The 18,755-nt window shown below is 32.1% G+C and overlaps 1 pseudogene; it reads right to left on the bottom strand.

Moving 5' to 3' along the window:
* Window positions 1-1,617: 1,617 nt before the first annotated feature.
* LOC107624689 (2-dehydro-3-deoxyphosphooctonate aldolase-like) lies at window positions 1,618-15,525 on the bottom strand (annotated as a pseudogene).
* Between the last annotated feature and the right edge of the window lie 3,230 nt (window positions 15,526-18,755).

Here is an 18,755-nt window from a genome sequence, read left to right as displayed (position 1 = left end):
TAATATACCTTTTATAAAACAAATTGTCATCGACTTCAGTCGGATATCTGTAGTAAACTTTTTTCTCTCTTGTCGTGTGTTGCTGTCCAACGGAACGCAATATCAAATTCTTCAACGTTGTTAGACTGTTGACTTTCGGTGTCATGTATATAATTATTGGTTACTCAGACTTAAAAATGATAGAACCTTCATCATATACTATTTCACCATCATAATGAATGGATAACAATTGATTGATTGACATTATTGATAAAAAATGTCATCATGAGAACCAAAGAGAAGAATAAAATAATGGTATTGAGCTCGGTTCTCCACCAACCATACTTTTATTTGCCAAAGTCAAGGTGAAGTTTGTCGGGGGTGTGTTGAACTTGCCTAACACTACAAAAAAAATGTATCGTGGTATTTAAAATTGGACTAATTTGTTTTAGGAAATAATATTATTTTTTATTTATTTCGAAAAAAAACATCAATCTTGCGACAAACAAAACAAAACTAGTAAACACATAAAAACACAATTCAGAGAACTATGAGAAACAAAAATTAGCATCATCATCGCTCTATCTGCTATCTGTCCCTGCACATATATTCATCATATGAACACCTATTCCTGCCTCGAAACAATCAAATACCCTCCCTGGCCATGACCAACTAAAATTCCAAGCCTCAATAATTGGCTCATTACTAGTAAAAAAGTTATGAACCTTCAATTGTTAAAGCCTCAGGGGTTTTAAGTTCACAAATGTTATATTCCTTTTATGCGTAATTCCATTACAGAAAGTGAAACCCCACCATTAAGATTCAAGAGAAATTAGTTGCGTTTTGCATTGCTAAAAGTAATCATTCATATAATTAACTATAGAATTTGAAACCTAGTATATAAAAAAAAATATCACACATTAAAATATATAACTTTCTAGATCCACATTGCTTTTAGAAATTGCAATGATTTGAAAGGCTACATAGAATCTGTGACAAATGATAATTGGATGTGTCACTACTTCAAATAATCTCTCTTTCAGGAGAAGCTTTCCTTTATAAGCGGCTTGAACTTGTGATGTGGTGCAAAGATAATCGTACATTCAACCTTAAAACAATCTGATCTTATAAAGGCCAATCTTCGGAGAATTATATTCTTAATAATAGGAAATCATCACCTACAAAATCAGAATTTATGTTAGTATAAACAATAAAATATGTAAGCATTTTCACTCTAAAATAGATGAAACATATAACAAGTAATGTGGTTGTTTAGAGTATTTATGTTAGATAATTTTTTGCTTTGTTAGAAGACTTTGGTAATTTGAAACTTGTTTGGATTTATGCCTGAAGTTTTCTCACAATTTGGTTTGGAGAATCTGAATTTGTAACATCATGGATTGCTCTACCAATAAAATAAATAATTTGCACATTTCTTTTGTAGGATATTTTAGACAATATGTAAAAACTTTGCTTTTACATCCTTTTGATGTTTTTAGAAACATGTGTTACTTTTTATTGCTTGCTTCTTAGTAGTTCTTATTAGTAAGAGAGAAAGGATTAAGAAAGGATTCTTAATAATCTATATTAGCAGAAAACAAAATCAGTAAAAGTATGAAAATTTTCTTACCATTCTTGCTATTCACAAAATAGTGTGAGATCAATGTTGAATATTTTCTTCCCTTTGTTTACCCTCTACAATATGTTAGAAGAGTTAATCACATATAAAAGTTCAGAACTCAAATGCAAAACAAAATACACAAAAAATCTTTCACCTGCTAAAAGATAAATAAATGTGTAATCGCTTCAATTTTTTTTAATAAAAAAATAATTTCATTAAGATTAGTAGAAGAATAATAAAAATTAGGAGATAGGGATTCCCAATACAAAAATAAAAAACAATAATCACTTTAAAAATATTCAATAATTTTACTTGTCCATTTCTTTTGTTAGAGAAAGTATGCAATAAAAAGTAGAAAATGAAAAGGGAATTCAAATTTTAAGTTCTTCCCACAATCTATTGATTTTTTGTATTAGCATGATGCATACAAAATCATACATTAATAAAATAATTTTTTTTGACTTAGATGCTAATACTTTCTGTTGCAAGTACCATCATTTTTATTAGGGGACAAAAATACAATCATGAGTTTTAAGAAGACGAAGTCCCCCGTGTAGAAAGTGTTATGGCTTCTACATGTATAGAAATGGCGTGGAGCTGGCAATGTGCAGCAGTGTGTGACTTAGAGAGCAGATGTGACAAGTTACAGCAATACTCTCCTCACGAGTCAGAAATTGCTACTAACTTCATGTGACATGGAAACATTATTATCTTGTGTTTACTAGACTTAGGATATTTAATTAGTATGAGTTCTAGTTGGGTCTCGTTTTATTGGGCTTTTTGGCATAAGTGGAATGATTCTTTTAAATTGCAAGAGCTAAATTTGGTGGGCTTTGTGGTTACCAGGATTTAGAAAAAAAACATGTGGGAAAAAGGGAAAGAAATGTATTGGAAATTTCAATAGGAAAAAAAAATTCAATTGGTTGGTTTCAAAGGATTTCCATTGCTACGATTGATAGACCCCTAGACAATAACTGTATACGGGTTGATAGAACCCTTTGAGGTTTGCAGTTGGAATGTGAAAGTGCACACACTTAAATAATTTTGCTACATAATATGCCTGGTCCATATATGTAAAATATTAAACGAAAATAAAAATATATATAACATTCATTATATAAAATAAAACAATACACACGTTTAACTACCTACGTTAATTACTCATTATACTACTCAATTACAATCGTCACACAAATTGGAATATAAACCACACAATTACTTTTCATAAAAGAACAACACGTGCAACAAATGATACAACATAATTTTAGATCCTAAATCCCGAATTCTAAATACTAAACTAATACTAAAAAGAGTTAACAAATTTAGAAATTAGGATTTAGTATTTTACGCATAAGATTTATGTTTTATGTTATATGAATTAAGGTTTACAAATTATGATTTATGTGTTAGGGTTTATAGATTTATGTATATCGATTTACAGTTTACAATTTAGTGTTTATTATTTAGGTTATTGGGTTCATGGTTTGCAGAATAGAATTCACAGTTTATCTTTAACAAAATTATTGTTTATGCTTTAGGACTTAGGGTTTACGATTATATGTTTTCGATTCACAAATGATAATATATGGTCTACGGTTATTAGTTTTGTTGTCATGTGTCATATTATACAGTTTAGTATTCATGATCTTTGTGAATCCCTTTAACTCTAACCCTAACTCACAATGCAAAATCCTAATTCCTGAACCATAAGTCCTAAACCCAAATCCTAAATCCTAATTTTGGAAATCCAAATTACTCACATTCGAAGATACATTATCAACTACAACTTCATTCATTAAAATCGTTTTAACCACTAATTATTTAAATTAGACACTCAAATTTTGTTTATACAAAATAAAACTAATAAACTGCTCATAAATTACATTACAAAAACTTTATACATACTTTTTTTTCAACTAAAAGACTACTAAAAACCTAGGTCAGATATTCTTTGACCCACTTAGTGTGTACCTCAAGCCTTTGAATATACACATGTTCACAAATCCTATTATATCTCAACGTCTAAAAAATAACAAACAAATTATACTTTTGTAAAAACCATTTAACTCCGTCCAAAAAATCAGATTCATCTAACCTTGTGCAAAAAAAAGACCCACTATAATAAGCCCATTGTTATCCCCACATTAATTATTCAGAACTTTCTAACATTAACAAACTATTAACTTAATCCATCACCTGAAAAACTCTAGATGATTCCATTGTGCACTGCTAGAAACTGTCCCCTTCTTAGACACTTGTCACACACCAACTACTTCCAGCGCATTTCTACAGATGTGAAATTGTCTCACATTCTACACCAAAGAATTTGCATTTCAAGAAATAACTTACAGCAATAGCTATAAGCTCTTCAAGTAACTCCTCCAAGTGGCGTAAAGGCTATCAAATAAGGAGATAACGCATATAGTTCATTAATATTCAGAAGCATTGCAGAAAAAGTAAATGTTGGCAAAATGATGTCCTATAAATTTGAATGATTTTGATAAGTAACAACTCACCCACTATGTTGAACCATCAACAGGTGCACTCAATGGATCATCATGTACCTTAAGAACCAAGAAAGCATTTAGAAGCTGTTTGATGAACAAACTAAATATAAGCCTTAAAGTTTACCCTAAACTTCTTTCTTTTAATAATAATTCCAATAAGATCCCCCTAAAAAATTAAAACTAATATATATACCTCCATGAAAATCCCATCCACCCCTATAGCAACTGCAGCTCTTACAATGCAAGGTATTAATTCTCGAAGACCTCCACTTGCAACACCTCCGCCATCCAACTAGACTTGAAAGCAGAATGTTAAAAACTGGAACTAAAGAAATCTCATATGATAGTTAGGTTCAAAGTAGAAACAGATCTTGTGTGACTCCAATGTTCAAATGAAAAAAAAAGATAGATAACATGAGGCAGGTGTACTCCAATACATAATGATCCTTATGAATCAACAATGCATAGAAGCCAATGAACTTTTGACATCATGAATCTGAAGAGAGCACTCTGCTCTATAATACAACTATTGAAATTAAACAAGGAGCACTTTCGCATGGAGTAAGAATGCACGGAGAAAAAGAGAAATATATGAGACAACTGTTGTGTTGCAAAATACAAACTACTGAAAAAGTCCAAGTACAAACCTGCCTTCTTTCTAGCAGGCTGTTGTAGTATGTGTGTTATATTAGCTACCTGGGATAAACATTGAATAAATATTTCAGTTTTCCTGGGAAAATGGCATAAAGAGGCAGTGGCAAGAAACTTTACCATGGCCCAAATTTTAGAATAATGGCAAAAGGCCATGTAATGAGTAGTTCTCTAGAGTTACGGCAAAAAGAATAATGAAGTCAATCTTATTCTCATAAATTGGCAAATGCATTCCGTCTGATTTTCTTCTTAGTTTATTCGCATATTGAACATACAATAATATTATTCCTTTGGGATGATGTGAACAAAACACTCCAGTATCATTGACAAAATATCAACAGAAAAAGTGGAAAAAAAATTACGAAAGATTGGAGAGCGCCATCTGTGCATGTTAGGTAATGTAATTATGTCAAAGAAAATAATTTGGGAAATTATGGAATAATCTTTCTTTTAAGATATAGAGAGGGAAGTGATGAAGCTTACAGTTGGTCTTTAAAGCAACTTTGAACATATTAACATGTACTAGTCTAGCTGATTGTGTTCACATGGATTCATCCTATTTAATGAAGCGTAATTCTATCATCAAATAAATGGTTCAGGAAGGGAGATACCTTTCTCCCTAACATATTATAACCTTCCATTGAATAAGAAAGCATAGAAAGATTCAAATAGTTCATCTTAAAGAGAAACATATAATAAAACAAATATTGACTTACAATAGGGCAATTGGCTTCTCTCATCCACTCCAGGTTACGTGGATCGACAATAAAATCATCTATATAAAAATTCAATGAATTTACTCAATTCTGGGTTTTGAAAATAGAATGATAGCGGACAATCAATTGTAGTGCTGACATTCTTTAAGCAAAGTTAAACCTTAAATGCATGTTAAATCATACAGGTGAAAAGAACACAAGATTAAAATGAAACTAGAACATGTGAAAACAGAAAGCAATTCATGATATTGAACGGTTTCAAAGAGTAACATCATCCAAAAGCATACAGAAGATCTCATTAAAGATGTTATAACTCACTGTATCCAAACATAGTTCCTCTCTCGCAAACCATAACATTAGGATTTCCAGCCAACCGAACCTTCTCTGCTGAATTTGCCATTACCTATTTATATGAACATTATAAAACATGAGAATACTAAAAGACAGAGAATATTTACCGAGCTTAAGTAATTATTGATTATTAAAAGTTGCAACATAGCAGGACAATATACCCATGGAAGGAGCACAAAACTGGCCCTTCTTGATGTGGACAATTTTTCCAGTTTTGGCTGCAACAACGAGAAGATCTGTCTGTCATCAGAGGCAAAACACAAAAAAAGAATTGATGTGATCATATCTACTTAAGTTTATATCTTTCCAATTGATACTAAAATTTAATGTAAAGAATATTTACTTGACGGCATAAGAATGCTGTTATTTGAATGATGTCTACAATTCTGCCGACTACTTTACATTGTCAAAGAAAAGATAAAGCTGTTAAAGGTAGATTATGATCCAAAATCAAAGACAACATTATGACAAGCTTGGATGGTATGCCAAATAATTACATTACTGTAATACTTGTATAATTTCTGAAGGCTAAATTTAGTTAAAATAAAAACATCTTACTTGGATAGAGTCATGCACATCTATCACTATAGGGAGGTCATATGCTACTTTAACCTTCTCAAGTATCTGAAATTATAACATAACAAAATGAAATAAGGAAAAAATAGTTCAACTATAACAAAATAGCTTTGCCATTATATGGAATTCGACAATTACACTATTTTTCAAACAAGTGTTCCTACTATAATTCTCAAAATGCAAATGACAAAAGCAATATATCATAATAAAAAGTAATAGAATCATAACCTTCAACACCTCAACCATCCCTAGGCCACCAAAAGATTTTGATGATGTTCTATTAGCCTTAACAAAGCTTGATTTGAAAACTAACGGGATGCCAACTCTGAAAGTCGCACATACTCTAGATGATGTTAACTTTCAACAAAGATACAAACCATCTCCCGACATTATATTTTACAAGTTTAATTTTTGATTCCTTGTCATGTGAAAGTCAATTCTCTCTCATCCATAGCAAGTGTTATGTTGGTTTTACTAACCAACATTACTCTTAGAATTATATAGGTTCAATATCTCAGCCCACAATGCCTATAATGAGTAAAAACTCTGATACTAGATGCAATTCTGGGAAACAATAAGTAAAAGAGTTTCGTATTTCAAGTGGTTGTTATTATAGCAAAACATTTTAAATGACACAAAGTTAGATCATGTGTATTAGGTAAGAAAAAGGAATTTAATTTCACACAAAATACTACAAAGAATTTAGCTGCAAACCCATGGGGGATGATTGTCGTGATTATACTTATCGAACTACTAACAACTTTTGTATAATTCAACTTAGGCACTACAATTATTTCCTATTGGATTTCAATCAAATTAGCTTCAATCTTTTTTCCCATGAAACCAAAGGATGAAAAAGTTCCTTAACGGAGAACAATATCATAACCAGATGTAATAGTCTTTATGTGCTTAGCCAACTTCATAATGTATTCCTCTGATTCAATCACATTAGGACCTGCTAATAGGAAGACCAGTTCTGTAGCCTATTAACACATTCATAGAACCACAACACATAAAAAAAAAGGGAAGGGGAGATTTTGATCGTGACCCAAGAAAATTCATAGTCAAGAAACACAAAATCTGATAGAAATCATGAACCTTGAGCTGGCTATACAGCATTGACGGTGGCTCCATCTTTTTTTAAAGTTGTACACAAAAAGGGACAAAGTATGAGAATTTTGATTGATTCAGTAAAGGTGTATGAATTCTGATGCGTTAAGATGCTACATTGTGTAAAATAACATCGAGCTCAGTAAAGTTTGAGACAGTACCTTTTTTATTAATTCCGAATCTAAACGCAGATGAAGAGAAGAGAGAAGATAGAGTGAGATCTGTGTCAAGCGTAAGAGTGAGCACCTTGATTGATGAAGAATGAAATCGTTCACTACAAAAAGTGAAAAAGAAATGGCTAGATAATTCTATGTAGTTGTTGAGGGAGAACTAGTTTTAGTTGTTTGTTACTCGCTAAGCAGCTAAAATCTTAACAAAATTTAAATGAGAGAATATTTGATGTAATAGAGATTTAATAAAATTTATTGTATCAAAAAATTTAAATCGAGATTTTAGATATTATCAAAGTTACAAAAATTGATCCGGTCGATAAACCAATCAAATGACTGGTTTAATAGTCTAATAGTCTAACCAGATTCAAACCAGAATCGAACCGATTTAATTAAATATAAAATAAAATTTAATATTTCATAAGTTCATATAATAACTTTTTTTTCGAGCTTGTTTGGAAAGTATTTAAATGTAAGAAAAGAATTCATTTCTATTTAAAATTCAATTCCATGGTTTGGAATGACTTTAATATACTAATAGAATAGAATCTAATTCTTTAGTTTGGAATAACTCTTACATGAGTTAAATTTTCTTCTTTTACAACTTTGTCCTTAACAAAATTATTTTATTAAACATCTACTTATTTAAATAAGAATATTTTTTATATTTGACATGTTAAGTTAAATTGATGTGAGAATTGATTTTAAAATTAGAACCTTTTTGGTCTACTTTGTAAATGAGAAAAAAGTGAGAATTAAAATTCTTAAATGAGTTTAAATAATTCCTTTTTACTTATTCCAAAACAAGGAAAAAATTCTAATTCTTGAGTGAATTTTTATTCATAGATTTCAAAACAAGCTCGTTTATTTTTCGCTCACTTACTACCATCCCATGCATAGGCAGTGAGAAAAAGCTACAAAATACAAACACAGAAACAAACAATCAATCTTGGTATTTTTTTTCGAAATAAAAAAAATTATTTCCTTAAACAAATTATTCCAACTTTAAATACCACGATACGTTTTTTTTGTAGTTTTAGGCAAGTTCGTCGCACCAGACTAAGGCTGTGTCACAAGTTGCACCCAAGTACCTAAATACCTATAAACAGTTAGCATATGTAGATGGAGACTTTATACATAACTAAGCACAATGTATTGAATCTTACCGGGTAAGTACATCTGCATAACGAATAACCAACGAGGAAGCTCGTTGTATGACTCCTCCCAATCGCCATATATTCTAGCAATGACTCTTCTTTGCAAGTCAAACCTTTCTGTACGATGCCTTGTAACCGAAGTGATTCTCTACACCTCCTTGCAGAATAATTATGCTGATTGTTGGATCTACTTTGACCATGTTGAATATGTACTGAGCAATCACCTTCGAATCTAACCTACGATGGTCTAGGCTCATCGATGTTTGCATACAAGTATGAGGACCACTGTTTCTCTGAACCTCCCATTTTTCTTGCTTTCAGCGATACACTATGCGTATGTTTCAAGAGCAATTGAGCCCGAACCGGATACACTGTACATCATACTTCAACTGGTCACTATCCAATATTTTATATTCCACAACCTTCTTGATGCCATACCTCTTAACTGCTAACATGACTTCCTCCTTGTTTTCAAATTGTTGTCTAACCATGAACTCATTAGTTGGATACTCTTCAAAGCCTCTATGGGTAAATGACCAATTCAAAGTCATTGCATCCAGATTCAACCTGGAGAAGTGATCCGGCCAGTCTTATGGTCGAGAAATGGCATGCTGTGTCAGAGCGATTTGTGTATCACCGTAGTAGTTCATCTCTTCTTCCTCATTACCCTCGTCAGGAATTTTCGTTGGTTCATCATCAGCATCATCTCCGTCATCGGGGTTAACTTCATAGCGATCCATCCTCGAATTCCTGATAGTAGAACCCTTATGAATTTCAACATTATCTTGTATCATGTCAGCATTAGGAAGTTCAACATTTAACCCCTCTTGACTACCTTTAGCTGGCATATTTAGATTAACTATCATCCTTTTAATATTTCTTCTAACAGCTCCACTTAACGGACTATCATCAACCATATTCACAGATAATCCTCGTCCACCCAACTCAACTAAAAACATGAATAATTCCAACAGATGAACATTTGCCCATCGATTGTGCCACGACCTTATAAGACGTACGTCCACGTCGTCACGTAATCGATACCTAATTTAAAACAATAGAAAAATTTCTCAGAACCATGGTCTAATAAACATAACAATAACATAACAAGGACAACTTTAATATACCTTTTATAAAACAAATTATCATCTACTTCGGTCGGATATTTGTAATAAACTTTTTTCTCTCTTGTCGTGTGTTGCAGTCCAACGGAACGCAATATCAAATTCTTCAACGTTGTTAGACTATTGACTTTCGGTGTCATGTACATAATTATTGGTTGCTCAGACTTAAAAATGATAGAACCTTCATCATATACTATTTCACTATCATAATGAATGGATAACAATTGATTGATAGACATTGTAGATAAAAGATGTCAACATGAGAACCAAAAAGAAGAATAAAATAATGGTATTGAGCTCGTTTCTCTACCAACCATGCTTTTATTTGCCGAAGTCAAGGTGAAGTTTGTGGGCGGTGCATTGAACTTGCCTAACACTACAAAAAAATGTACCGTGGTATTTAAAATTGGACTAATTTGTTTTAGGAAATAATATTATTTTTTATTTATTTCGGAAAAAAATCCATCAATCTTGCGACAAACAAAGCCGAACAAGTAAACACATAAAATCACAAACTAAAAACACAATTCAGAGAACCATGAGAAACAAAAATTAGAAGTATCATCGCTCTATCTGCTATCTGTCCTTGCACATATATTCATCATATGAACACCTATTCCTGCCTCGGAACAATCAAATACCCTCCATGGCCATGACCAACTAAAATTCCAAGCCTCAATAATTGGCTCATTACTAGTAAAAAAGTTATGAACCTTCAATTGTTAAAGCCTCAGGGGTTTTAAGTTCACAAAAATTATATTCCTTTTATGCGTAATGCCATTACAGAAAGTGAAACCCCACCATTAAGATTCAAGAGAAACTAGCTGCGTTTTGCATTGCTAAAAGTAATCATGCATATAATTAACTATAGAATTTGAAACCTAGTATATATAAAAAAAAAGTATCACACATTAAAATACATAACTTTCTAGATCCACATTGCTTTTAGAAATTGCAATGATTTGAAAGGCTACATAGAATCTGTGACAAATGATAATTGGATGTGTCACTACTTCAAATAATCTCTCTTTCAGGAGAAGCTTTCCTTTATAAGGGGCTTGAACTTGTGATGTGATGCAAAGATAATCATACATTCAACCTTAAAACAATCTGATCTTATAAAGGCCAATCCTCAGATAATTATATTCTTAATAACAAGAAATAATCACCTACAAAATCAGAATTTACGTTGGTATAAACAATAAAATATGTAAGCATTTTCACTCTAAAATAGATGAAACATATAACAAGTAATGTGGTTGTTTAGAGTATTTATGTTAGATAATTTGTTGCTTTTCTAGAAGACTTTGGTAATTTAAAATTTGTTTGGATTTGTGCCTGAAGTTTTCTCCCAATTTGGTTTGGAGAATCTGAATTTGTAACATCATGGATTACTCTACCAATAAAATAAATAATTTGCACATTTCTTTTGTAGGATATTTTAGACAATATGTAAAAACTTTGCTTCTACATCCTTTTTTGATGTTTTTAGAAACATGTGTTACTTTTTATTGCTTGCTTCTTAGTAGTTCTTATTAGTAAGAGAGAAAGGATTAAGAAAAAATTCTTAATAATCTATATTAGTAGAAAACAAAATCAGTAAAAGTATGAAAAATTTCTTACCATTCTTGCTATTCACAAAATAGTGTGAGATAAATGTTGAATTTTTTCTTCCCTTTGTTTACCCTCTACAATATGTTAGAAGAGTTAATCACATATAAAAGTTCAGAACTCAAATGCAAAACAAAATACACAAAAAATCTTTCACCTGCTAAAAGATAAATAAATTTATAATCGCTTCAATTTTCTTTTTTAATAAAAAAATAATTTCATCAAGATGAGTAGAAGGATAATAAAAATTAGGAGATAAGGGATACCCAACACAAAAATAAAAAACAATAATCACTTTGAAAATATTCAATAATTTTACTTGTCCATTTCTTTTGTTAGAGAAAGTATGCAATAAAAGATAGGAAATGAAAAGGGAATTCAAATTTAAGTTCTTCCCTCAATCTATTGATTTTTTGTATTAGCATGATGCATACAAAATCATACATTAATAAAATAATTTTTTGACTTAGATGCCAATACTTTCTGCTGCAAGTACCATCATTTTTATTAGGGGACAAAAATACAATCATGAGTTTCAAGAAGACAAAGTCCCCCGTGTAGAAAGTGTTGTGGCTTCTACATGTATAGAAATGGCATAGAGCTGGCAATGTGCAGCAAGTGTGTGACTTAGAGAGCAGATGTGACAAGTTATAGCAATACTCTCCTCACGAGTCAGAAATTGCTACTAACTTCACGTGACATGGAAACATTATTATCTTGTGTTAACTAGACTAAGGATATATAATTAGTATGAGTTCTAGTTGGGTCTCATTTTATTAGGCTTTTTGGCATAAGTGGAATGATTCTTATAAATTGCAAGGGCTAAATTTGGTGGGCTTTGTGGTTACCAGAATTTAGAACAAAAACATGCGGGAGAAAAGGAAAGAAATGTATTGGAAATTTCAATAGGAAAAAAATTCAATTGGTTGGTTTCGAAGGATTTCCATTGCTACGATTGATAGACCCCTAGACAATAACTGTATACGGGTTGACAAAACCCTTTGAGGTTCGCAGTTGGAACTTGAAAGTGCACACACCTAAATAATTTTGCTACATAATATGCCTGGTCCATATATGTAAAATATTAAACGAAAATAAAAATATATATAACATTCATTATATAAAATAAAACAATACACACATTTAACTACCTACGTTAATTACTCATTATACTACTCAATTACAATAGCCACATAAATCAAAATATAAACCACACAACTACTTTTCATAAGAGAACAACACGCACAACAAATGATAGAATATAATTTTAGATCCTAAATCCCGAATTCTAAATACTAAACTAACACTAAAAAGAGTTCACAAATTTAGAAATTAGGATTTAGGATTTTACGCATAAGATTTATGTTTTATGATATATGTATTAAGGTTTACAGATTATGATTTATGTGTTAGGGTTTACAGATTTATATATATCGATTTACAATTTACAATTTAGTGTTTATTATTTGGGTTATTGGGTTCATGGTTTGCAGAATAGAATTCACAGTTTATCTTTAACAAAATTATTGTTTATGCTTTAGGACTTAGGGTTTACGATTATATGTTTTCGATTCACAAATGATAATATATGGTCTACGGTTATTAGTTTTGTTGTCATGTGTCATATTATACAGTTTAGTATTCATGATCTTTGTGAATCCCTTTAACTCTAACCCTAACTCACAATGCAAAATCCTAATTCCTGAACCATAAGTCCTAAACCCAAATCCTAAATCCTAATTTTGGAAATCCAAATTACTCACATTCGAAGATACATTATCAACTACAACTTCATTCATTAAAATCGTTTTAACCACTAATTATTTAAATTAGACACTCAAATTTTGTTTATACAAAATAAAACTAATAAACTGCTCATAAATGACATTACAAAAACTTTATACATACTATTTTTTAACTCAAAATCTACTAAAAACATATGTCAGATATTCTTTGACTGACTTATTGTATACATCAAGCCTTTAAATATACACATGTTCACAAATTATATTCTATCTCAACGTCCAAAAAATAACAAACTAATTATAGTTTTGTAAAAACCGTTTAATTCCGTCCAAAAAATTTGATTCATCTAACCTTGCACAGAAAAAAAACCCACCTATAATAAGTCCATTGATTACCCCACATTAATTAATCAGAACTTTCTAACATTAATAAACTATTAACTTAACCCATCACCGGAAAAACTCCTGATGATTCCACTGTGCATTGCCAGAAACTGTCCCCTTCTTAGACACTTGTCACATACCAACTAATTCCAGCACATTTCTACAGGTGTGAAATTGTCTCCCATTCTACACCAAAGAATTCGCCTTTCAAGAAACAACTTACAATAATAGCTACAAGCTCTTCAAGTAACTCCTCCAGGTGGTGTAAAGGCTGTCAAATAAGGAGATAACGCATATAGTTCATTAATATTCAGAAGCATCAAAGAAAAAGTAAATGTTGGCAAAATGATATCCTGTAAATTTGAATGATTTTGATAAGTAACAACACACCCACTGTGTTGGACGATCAACATGTGCATTTAGTAGATCATCATGTACCTAAAGAACCAAGAAGGCATTTAGAAGCTGTTTGATGAACAAACTAAATACAATACTTAAAGTTTACCTTGAACTACTTTCTTTTAATTATAATCCCAATAATATCCCCCTAAAAAAATAGTACTAATATATATACCTCCATGAAATTCCATCGACTCCTACAACAACTGCAGTTTTTGCAATGCAAGGTATTAGTTCTCGAAGCCCTCCACTTGTAACACCTCCGCCATCTAACTAGACATGAAAGCAGTATGTTAAAAGCTGGAACTAAAGAAATCTAGTATGATAGTTGGGTTCAAAGTAGAAACAGATCTTGGGTGACTCCAGTGTTCAAATGATAAAAAAAGAAATGTAACATGAGGTAGGTGTACTCCAATACACAATGATCCTCATGAATCAACAACGCATAAAAGCCAATGAACTTTTGACATCATGAATCAAAAGATAGCACTCTGCTCTATAATACACTTATTGAAATTAAACAAGGAACACTTTCGCATATAATGCATTTACATAACATGACATGGTTAAATACTGGGAAAATGGAGTGTGAATGCATGGAGAAAAAGAGAATTATATGAGACAACTGTTGTGTTGCAAAATACAAACTACTAAAAAAGTCCAACTACAAACCTACCTTCTTTCCAGCAGGCTATTGCAGTGAGTGTGTTATATCAGCTACCTAGGATAAATATTGAATAAATATCTGAGTTTTCCAGGAAAAAATGGCATAAAGAGGCAGTGGCAAACATAGGTTCAATATCTCAGCCACAGTGCCTGTAATGAGTAAAAACTCTTATACTAGATGCAATTCTGGGAAACAATAAGTAAAAGAGTTCTGCATTTTAAGTAGTTGTCATTATAGCAAAACATTTTGAATGACACAAAGTTAGATCATGTGTATTAGGTAAGAAAAAGGAATTTATAACTTCACACAAAATACTGCAAAGAATCTAGTTGCAAACCCACGAGGATGATTGTCATGATTATACTTATTGAACTACTGAAAATTTTTGTATAATTCAACTTAGGCACTATAATTATTCCTTATTAAATTTCAATCAAATTAGCTTCAATCTTTTTCCCATGAAACCAAAAGATGAAAAAGTTCCTTAATTGATAACAATATCATACCTAGATGTAATAGTGTTTGTGTGGTTAGCCATCTTCATAATGTGTTCTTCTGATTCAATCACATTAGGATCCACTAACAGGAAGAATGGTTCTACAGCCTGTTAACACATTCACAGAACAACAACACACAAAAAAAAAATGGAAAGGATAGATTTTGATCGTGACCCAAGAAAATTCAAAGTCAAGAAACACAAAATCTGATAGAAATCACGAACCTTGAGCTGGCTATACAGCATTGACGGCAGATCCATCTTTTTTTCTTTCAAAGCTTTACACAAAAAGGGATAAGGTATGAGAATTTTGAAGGATTCAGTAAAGGTGTATGAATTCTGATGCGTTAAGATGTTACATTGTGTAAAATAACATTGATCTCAGTAAAGTTTGAGACAGTACATTTTTTTATTAATTCTGAATCAAAATGCAAATGAAGAGAAGAGAGAAGATAGAGTGAGATCTGTGTCTAGCATAAGTGTGAGCACCTTGATTGATGAAGAATGGAATCGTTCACTGCAAAAGAATGAAAAAGAAATGGCTAGATAATTTTGTGTAGTTGTCGGGGAGAACTAGTTTCAGTTGTTTGTTACTCGCCAAGCAGCTAAAATCATAACAAAATTTAAATGAGAGATTATTTGATGTAATAGAGATTTAATAAAATTTTGTATAAACAAAGTTAAATCAAGATTTTTAGTTATTGTCAAAGATGCAAAAATTGAACCGGTCAATAAACCAATCATTATAGTATGATAGTTTAACCAAATTCAAACTATAATTGAATCGATTTAATTAAATATAAAATAAAATTTAATATATCATAATTTCATGTAATAACTTTTCGTTCGAGCTTGTTTGGAAAGTATTTGAGTGTAAGAAAAGAATTCTATTTTCTTTAAGAAAAGAATTCATTTTTATTTGAAATTCAATTCCATGGTTGGGAATGACTTTAATATACTAATAGAATAGAATCCAATTCTTTAGTTTGGAATAACTCTTACATGAAAAAAATTTCTTCTTTTATAATTTTGTCCTTAACAAAATTATTTTATTAAACATCTATTTCTTTAAATAAAAATATTTTTAACATTTGACTAGGTCTCAGAGGTGGCTCTCGTAGTCGACAGTTCTCCTCCATGTTGATGTATTTTTTTGTCCGCTTTTGTACCTCATACAAGGAAGCCGGGTGTCGCTTGAATATGGACTAAGATAATGACCCTTCTTTAAGGTCATTAAGTAATCCTATTATTACTCCCTCAGTGGGCAAGTTTTGGATCTCCAAGCATGCCTTGTTGAATCTTTCCGTGTAATCTCAGAGCATTTCTCCAACCTCCTACTTGACTCCTAATAAGCTCGAGACATGCTTTACCTTGTCTTTCTGGATGGAGAATCGGGTAAGAAACTTCCTTGCCAGGTCGTCAAAATAGATTAACGACCTAGGGTAGGTTATCAACCTATTTCATAGCCACTTTGGTTAAAGTGGTCGGGAAGGCTTTACAATGGGTGGCGTCAAAGATGTCAGCCAAGTACATCCGACTTTTGAAGTTGCTACGGTGGTGTCTTGGGTCGGAGGTTCTGTCGTAGAGAACTATGTCAGAAGTTTTGAAATGCCTAGAAACTTTAGCCCGCATGATCTCTTCTACAAACGGGTCTTCCTCCCTGAGGGGACTCTCCTCCTAATCCATTCTGGTACTTCTTTTTCGGAGATTGGCTTGCTGTCGTAAGAGCTTTTCTTCTAACTCCCTTCGTTGTCTCACCTCTCGTTGTAGCTCCCGTTCTGCTTCCCGTTGATGTTCAGCTTCTTGTTTGAGTTGTTCTAGTCGTTTTCGTTGTCCGTGAACTAATCCCAGTATCTTCGGTGTCTACGGAGGTTCTTCTTCATATGGTGGGTGGACTTCTGATTGGATCCATCTTGGTTGGGGGTTTCTCGATGTCCCTTCTCCGTGAGGAACATGCATTTGTGGAGGTGGAGGTAGTAGGGGTGTTCGCGGTACGGTTTGGTTCAGTTTTTGAGAGAAAAATCATTCAATTCGATCGTCTACTTAAACTGCGGTTTGGTTTGGTTTGGTTTGTTTGGTTTTTTCAATCAATTAAAAAAAATACTACCATACTATTTCACAAAGTTATAACATTGAAATCAACAAAAACAAATACACAATAGCTAACAAAGTCTTGGTCTAATGAAATTTAACGACAAAAGGTATTCAATAGTCAACACAACTAAATATAAAAATAAGTTTCCATTAAAAGATAAACAAGTTATGGTGTCTTCTCCAACAAAACAGCTAAACTTCTTAACGCAAACCAACCTGAAATAAAAATGCAATTATATAATTAGAACAACAATAATAATAATAATAATATAAGACTAGTAGAAAAATATTCTAATCTAGTTATACATTCTAATAATAAAGAGAACAATAGAGTTCAAGCAAGAAAATACTCTAAACATGAAATGAAAGAGTCCTTGAACTTCCCATACAAAATCTTCTTCAGTTCAGCCATCTGAGCAACCACAGATTGTTTCTCCTCGTCAAGCTTTTAGGAGTACAGTTATTAGTCATTGAGAGACCATTTTTGTGAGCAAATTAATCAATCTTTAAAGATCAAAATGATGGTTTATTCTGCAAGGTCCTAGCTCCTAACTTATTACAGTGATGATTAAGGAATAAACTAAAACCCCACCCTGTAACTAAACAAGTAAATCAATGCATATCCTATGATTTCTTTTGTTCTTTCAATCCATTTCTACCATCAAGTTATAAACTATAAGAATGCATTTGAGTGATTATTCTACTTATATACTAACAACTAAACTCAAAACAGAGCTAAATAAACAAAAATAAAAAAGAAAAATGAAAAGAAACACAAAATTATGGTTACCTTGGCGATTTTGATCTCATCCTCGAGCTCATGAAAGGGATTGTTCAATCTTCTGAACTTATTGATGTTCTGTTGGTCCTCCCATGTCACTTTTGTGTCGGATCCTCCTCCCTTCAATGACGAAAAATGGAATATCATAAATTAGGAGGGAAAATAATAGAAAGAAGATTGTGATTCAAAGGAACATTGATTCGAAGCTAGGAATTTTTTATCACCTTCTGCATGCTATTGACTCAAGTTAGGATTTCTTGATTCTAATCACAGTATCAGTTTCAGTACCACTAGGAGCTACCATTGACAACTCTCGAGGTGATGGGTGGAACGGTCCCTCGCCACAGTTGGGATGTGCAGAGAGCGAGGTTGTGAGACCTAGGGAGAGAGCGGCTAGGTTTCGTACTTCATTTGGGGGTGAGGCTTGGGGGTTACTGGGTAGGCTAGGTTACATTCATTTGGGGGTGGGATGGGCTTGTTTTTTTTAGGGTTTTTTTTACCTTACCGGTTCGGTTGTTCGGTTAGGGTTTTCATTGTCAGAACCAAAAACCGAACCAAACCGCAATAAAAACAGCAAAACATGTTTTTTTGATTTATTCGGTTTTCGATTTTTTTG

This window comes from Arachis ipaensis, chromosome B1 (genome assembly GCF_059453495.1).
Source record: "Arachis ipaensis isolate K30076 ecotype BB chromosome B1, ASM5945349v1, whole genome shotgun sequence".
Lineage (NCBI taxonomy): Eukaryota > Viridiplantae > Streptophyta > Magnoliopsida > Fabales > Fabaceae > Arachis > Arachis ipaensis.
The sequence above is the reverse complement of the archived record's forward strand: the minus strand, read 5'-3'. Positions and strand labels throughout refer to the sequence as shown.